Raw genomic sequence first — 5,947 nt, 5'->3', positions numbered from 1 at the left:
GGATGATTGATTCCTCACGACATAGCGTCAATCAAGTTAATAATAATAGTAACGTGAATCGTGATTTGGGTTTTTCACGTAATGATTTTAGCGTTCCTGATCCTGACTTCTCAAAATCAGGTATTCGTAGAAGGGGTTCATTATTTTCATGGAATAATAGTGATTCTAGTGAGGATGAACAAGTTGGGCAAAATCATTTAATGTCCATGGATCAAAATAGATTTAGGGGTTATTCTTTAAATAGATCACAGAATAGATTAATTCCTTCGTACACTCAGAGAAAAAGTTTATTTCACTTAACCAAACTGTTTAATTAACCTATTTTATTTGTCACGATAAAACAATTTTGTTGATTTAAATAAAAATTTGGTTTATTTTAATAAATACGTAAAATTTGTTTGGTTATTGGAAAGAAATTTTTTATTTGAAGTTGTTTGTTTCATTTAACCAAATTTGTGTTTTGAATAGAGAATATTGTTTAGTTAAATACAGTTTGTTCGACACAACACACAAATTTGTTTGATTCAACCAAATCATTTTATTTGAGTTGTGACGTATTTTTCAAACTAATCTTATTTTAGTATAAAAATTCTGTTTACGTCAGGCAAAATCTGACGCTTTCAACAAATTATAATATTTGAAATTTAAATAGATAAATCTCGCCGTCAGGCGCCAATTAATTTTGAAGCTCAATTAATAAACTTTAATTTAACTCGACTAACAATTTCAACTCGACACCTCTGAGTTTCTCTTTCACTCGGAGGAAATTCTGCTTACCCACGGTGATCCTTCCTCTGACCTCCCTAGGGACTGTTGATCCTCCTGATCTCTTGGCCGACAACTCCTCGTAGATGTTACTCGGGTCGAAAGCGGGATTGTTTAGGGAAGGAAAACTACACACACTTCAAAACAATTAAGTTCTATTTTATTTGCACAATATTCCTGGTTTCGATACACAGTTCTTGGCTAACAGTTTTCCAAATTCACTTGCAACTTCACTCAAAAACAACGAAAATTCAGTCACGGCGACGGGTTGTAGTACCGGCGCGGCAATATCAAAATTCGTTATGGCGGCTAATGTATTGTACACCTGTGGCGTCCAATTTCTCTCCACACGTGGCTCATCTTCTTCCTCATCATTACTTTAATTTCTAATACTGGCCCTGCCACCTGTCACTTTCTCTTCCTACTAACTAGCCGCGCGACCCACTTTCACGACTTTCACTGGGTCAGCCGGCGGTATCAATTTTCCCTCATTACCATAACTCTTGACTTTACTTTTAAATGACTCCCAACAGGTGGCACCACAATTCGGAATTTGGGGTTTTAAGAAAGTGACAGATTACATCGTCACAATCCCCTCCCCATGACCGGTACTATTTTCTATAGGACCGTCATCATCATGACAATCTTGGCTACTGCTCCTGGTCCTCCTCTTCTCTCCGGCTCTCCTACTCTCTCTGGCCCTCCTACTTTCTCCCCTGGCCCTCCTCTCCCCCTTTTCTCTGACCGTTGTTTCTATCCTGGCCATTCCACCTTTTCATCTGGCCCTTCTCTTTCTCTTCTCTCTGACCGTCGTTTATCTTCGGGCTCCTTTTTCTAGCCTACTTTCTCTTTCCTTCAAGAGTTGTCTTATGGCTAGGTCTAGGGTTTCTGCTGGCAAACCCTCGAGTGCCTTTGTGATTGCTATAATCCTTTGGGCCAAATCGTCTGGAATTTTCTCTTCTATTTCCTTCTCCTCGGCGGTTTCCTGTTCTTTGACCTCCTGCCCCTCTTTTGGGTTCGCTTCCTGCTGTGGTGGGTCTACAGTCACGACAACTTCCTCGCTGTTTCTTTCTCCCTGTTCTTCTATCGCTGGCCTTTCCTCTTCATCTTTTTCCTTTTTCTTTGGCCTTTCCTCCTCCCTCTTCTCCTCTCTCTCTGGCCTTTCCTCCTCTCTCTTCTTCTCTCTCACTGGCCTTTCCTCCTCCTTCTTCTCCTCTCTCTCTGGCCTTCCCATGTAGCGTGCATACGCCTTGGCACACCTGGGACAAATTTCTACGGTGGTATAACGTCGGCCACAGTTCCAACAATAATCATGTCTCTTTGATTGACGACAGTTTTCGGCGTTATGTCCCCCTCGCCAGCAGTTAAAACAACTGTAGGGCGGGGGATCTATCAACCTATCTGTCGGAATTAACTTCAAGCCACCAAAGACTATTCCCCTAGTCTTCGGTTTCAGTACTGGCTCCTCTGGTCTCTCCTTCGGTCTGGCTCCTAGCGTCTGGCTTGATGTGGTCGGGGGTCCTGGATGGGGACTATTTGACCTCTTCATCCGTGGCCTGGGCTCTTGACTTTCCAGGTCGTCTACCGTCCACTGCCTTTCGCTTCTCTCTCTTAGCGCTGTTCTCTGTTTGGCCCGGGCTTTCTCCAGGGCTACTGTTACCATTGGTTCCTTCGATTTAAGGAACATCTCGAGCTCATATTCGGCCAATCTGCTCTCATATGCCTCAAGACTCTCTTCTGGGCCCTGATTTGCCGGCCAACGATAAGGTACAACCACCTCTGCCCCGTCTGGCCGAATCGTCCTTTTCTTCTCCTTCTCTCCCCTTTCCTCCAACACACTCAACTCCGCCCAGTCCTCTGTCCGTGTCACGAACATGACCTGCCCTCCAGCTGCCCCCTCCTCTTCCTCTGGCCTCTGTCCTCTCTTCGTTGTTGGACGATCGCCTCCTCTCCTTCTTTCAGTACCCTTCCTGCTCACTAACGGCTCCTCTGCTGTCGTTTCCGTGATTGGGAAGGATAAGAGAGACGGTCTACTTAGTTGAACGTCTCCATGATGGAACTCCGATTCGGGGCGGTGACCACTTCGACGTCTTCCCTGCCGAGTGATTCGTGGTGGGGATGGGGATGTTTCCCATTCGAGTCCCACGAAATCGGACGACACTCGATGACGGCTCGGTGACCTCTGGCTTCGGGTGTTCTTTTGTCTAGGCATGGCTTCTCTCTTTCTCTTCCTCGACTCCTCTCTCTGGCCTTGACTCCTCGCTCGCTCTAAAACAAATTTCTTTGTTCACAACAGGGACATGGCAATTTACGAATTTGGGACAGGTAAGTATGGTTTCAGGTCGGTAATATGGACTTTGGGGACTCTACTTATGGCTTTTCCGCAATACTAAATCACCTACTTTAAAAGTCACTTCTCTCCTACCTTTGTCATAATACTTTGTTTGTCTCGCTCGCTCTTTGTCAATGTGTCTGGCCACCATATCTCTTAACGCGTCTAGCCTTTTTATTCTATCTGCCCACTCTTCTGGCTCTATCCTAACTACTCTTCTCTTGTTCTCTATTTCTCTTCGCAGGCTCTTCACTGGCTTCGGATGTCTTCCATAGTTCAGAAACGCTGGAGACGTTTTCGTTGCCGCTTGGGTTGCTGTGTTCACGGCGTGGCGGAACTCGTGAACATGCATGTCCCAATTCCTATGATCAGCACCAATGAAAGTGGAGATCATCGTTTTGAGAGTCCTGTTACTTCTTTCGACTGGGTTGCCTTGTGGATGATAAGGTGGTGTCGTGATGTGTTTGACTCCATATTCCTCAAGTACTGACTTGAGAAATTTGTTGTCAAATTCCTTACCGTTGTCGGTCAATAAGTACTCGGGCGTTTCCCATCTGAATAGGACCAACTCCTCGAATGCTCTGGCTACCGACTTCCCATCAGCTGACCTCAGTGGCTTCACCTCAATCCACCTCGAGAACAAGTCCTGGAACACCACCAGGTACCTGCACTGGCCCTTACTCGGTGGAAACTCCATCGTATCGGCAGCTACCACGGCCCACGGTCTCTCGACGATCCTCTGGCCCATTAGTCCGACTGGTCCGGTTTGAGACACCTTATGCAGTTGGCACTGGAGACAATGTGTCACATAGTGGTGTACATCGTTCCATATGCCTGGCCAATAATACTCTCGTGCTATCCGATCGTAGGTTTTTTCAACCCCCAAGTGTCCGGCCGATGCTTGGGCATGTCCATCTTCCATGACCCTCGCTCGGTACTCTTCTGGCACAACTAACTTCCATCCGTTCTCATTTCCATTTATCGGTAGTAAAAGTGGGTCACTCCGATGGCGATATAGGTTTTCGTTCTCAACGATCCACCCTGGAAACCTCTGGGGATGCTGGCTCACCAACTCTCGGCGTTTGAGGTACCACTGGTCCTCAATGGATTCAAACGCGGCTACTGACTCTTCCTCATCTTCTTGCAATCTGGACAATGCATCTGGGACGTGATGTTGTGCACCTCGTCTGTGAACGATATCGAAGTCCCACTGTTGCATTTCCAGGGCCCACCTGGCTAACCGGCCTGTAGGATCTTTTAAGTTCCTGAGCCATTTGAGGGCACTGTGATCCGTGATCACATGAAATTTGTACCCCTCGATGTACGGCCTGAACTTTTTGATCGACCACAGTAATGACAGACACTCCTTTTCTGTCACACTATAGTTTCTCTCTGGCTCCGTCAAGACTCGGCTGATGTAGACTATTGGGTGCTCTCCGTCTTCGAACTCTTGTGTCAGTACGGCTCCAATGGCATAGTTGCTGGCGTCACATTGAATGGTAAACTTCTTCGTGAAGTCAGGTCGGGCTAAGACTGGCGCAGATGTCAGCTTCTGTTTAAGCTGTTCAAACGCTTCTTGTTGCTCGTCTTCCCACTCCCACGTCCGGCCTTTGTGTAACAACTTCAACAATGGTATTTTGATTTCACTGTCGTTTGGAATAAAACGGGAATACCACCCGACCATGCCCAAGAAACGTCTAAGTTGTCTCACGTTCTTCGGCTCTGGATAGCTTCTCACCGGCTCTGTCTTATTCGGGTCTGGCCTCAAACCTTCTCTGTCCAATAAGTAACCCAGATAAGTCACTTCGGAACACCCGAACTCACACTTATCTGGATTCACTATCAATTTCGCCTTGTTCAATTTCTTGAGGACGAACTCCAACCACTTAGCATGTTCTTCGAAAGTGTCTGTGACTACTATTATGTCATCCAGATATCCGAATACATGCGGCTCTACTTTCGGCCCCAGTAATGCGTCGATTAGACGTTGAAACGTCATCGGCGCGTTCATAAGTCCAAAAGGCATCCGGCGAAACTGCCACAGTCCTGACCCAGGTATGGCAAAAGCGGTATATTTCTTACTCTCTTCGGCCATTGGTATTTGGTGATATGCCAGTTTGAGATCTACCTTCGACAAATATCTGGCTTTTCGGAGCTTATCCAAAATATAATCAATGGATGGCAGTGGATACCCATCTTTGATTGTAACTTTGTTGACATCTCTGTAGTCGTTACACTGTCGAAAATCGTTCTCTCCTCTTCTCGTTATTACTGGCGCACTTCTCCAACGGCTGGCTGATGGCTCAATGATCCCAAGCTTGTACAACTTTGCGGCATTACCTTGGGCCCAAGTCAGCATGGCTGGTGACATCCGTCTTATTCCATGTTGTACTAGCGTTTCGTCCGTAACACGTATATGATGTTCCGTCAGGTCTGTCATTCCGTGTTCTTCCGATTCTGGCAACACCCACTTGTCTACAATGGCCTGAATGATGCTCTTTTGCTCATCGTCTAGCGCAGAAATACCGGCACATTCGGCGAATATTAGTTGTTCGTCCTCTTCTTTTTCTCTTGGCCCAAACTCATGCCATTTTCCTTGGAAAACTCTCCACAATCCTTCTTTCAGCTTCACTTCCATGCCCCAGGCCTTACAGAAGTCGATGCCCAAGATGATGTCCTGTGTCAAAGTCTTCATGACTTTTACTGCAAATTTCTGAGCAAATCCATCGACCACAATGTTAAGGTCCAGAAGTCCGGCTGTTTCGGTGATACCTCCTGTTGCACTCCTCACAACTGTACCACACGGCTGAATTCGGCTTTTGAAGGGCTCTGCGACTCTGGTGGTAATTA

The sequence above is a fragment of the Leptopilina heterotoma genome, unplaced genomic scaffold (assembly GCF_015476425.1).
Source record: "Leptopilina heterotoma isolate Lh14 unplaced genomic scaffold, ASM1547642v1 Lhet_227, whole genome shotgun sequence".
Lineage (NCBI taxonomy): Eukaryota > Metazoa > Arthropoda > Insecta > Hymenoptera > Figitidae > Leptopilina > Leptopilina heterotoma.
This window is presented reverse-complemented; position numbering follows the sequence as displayed.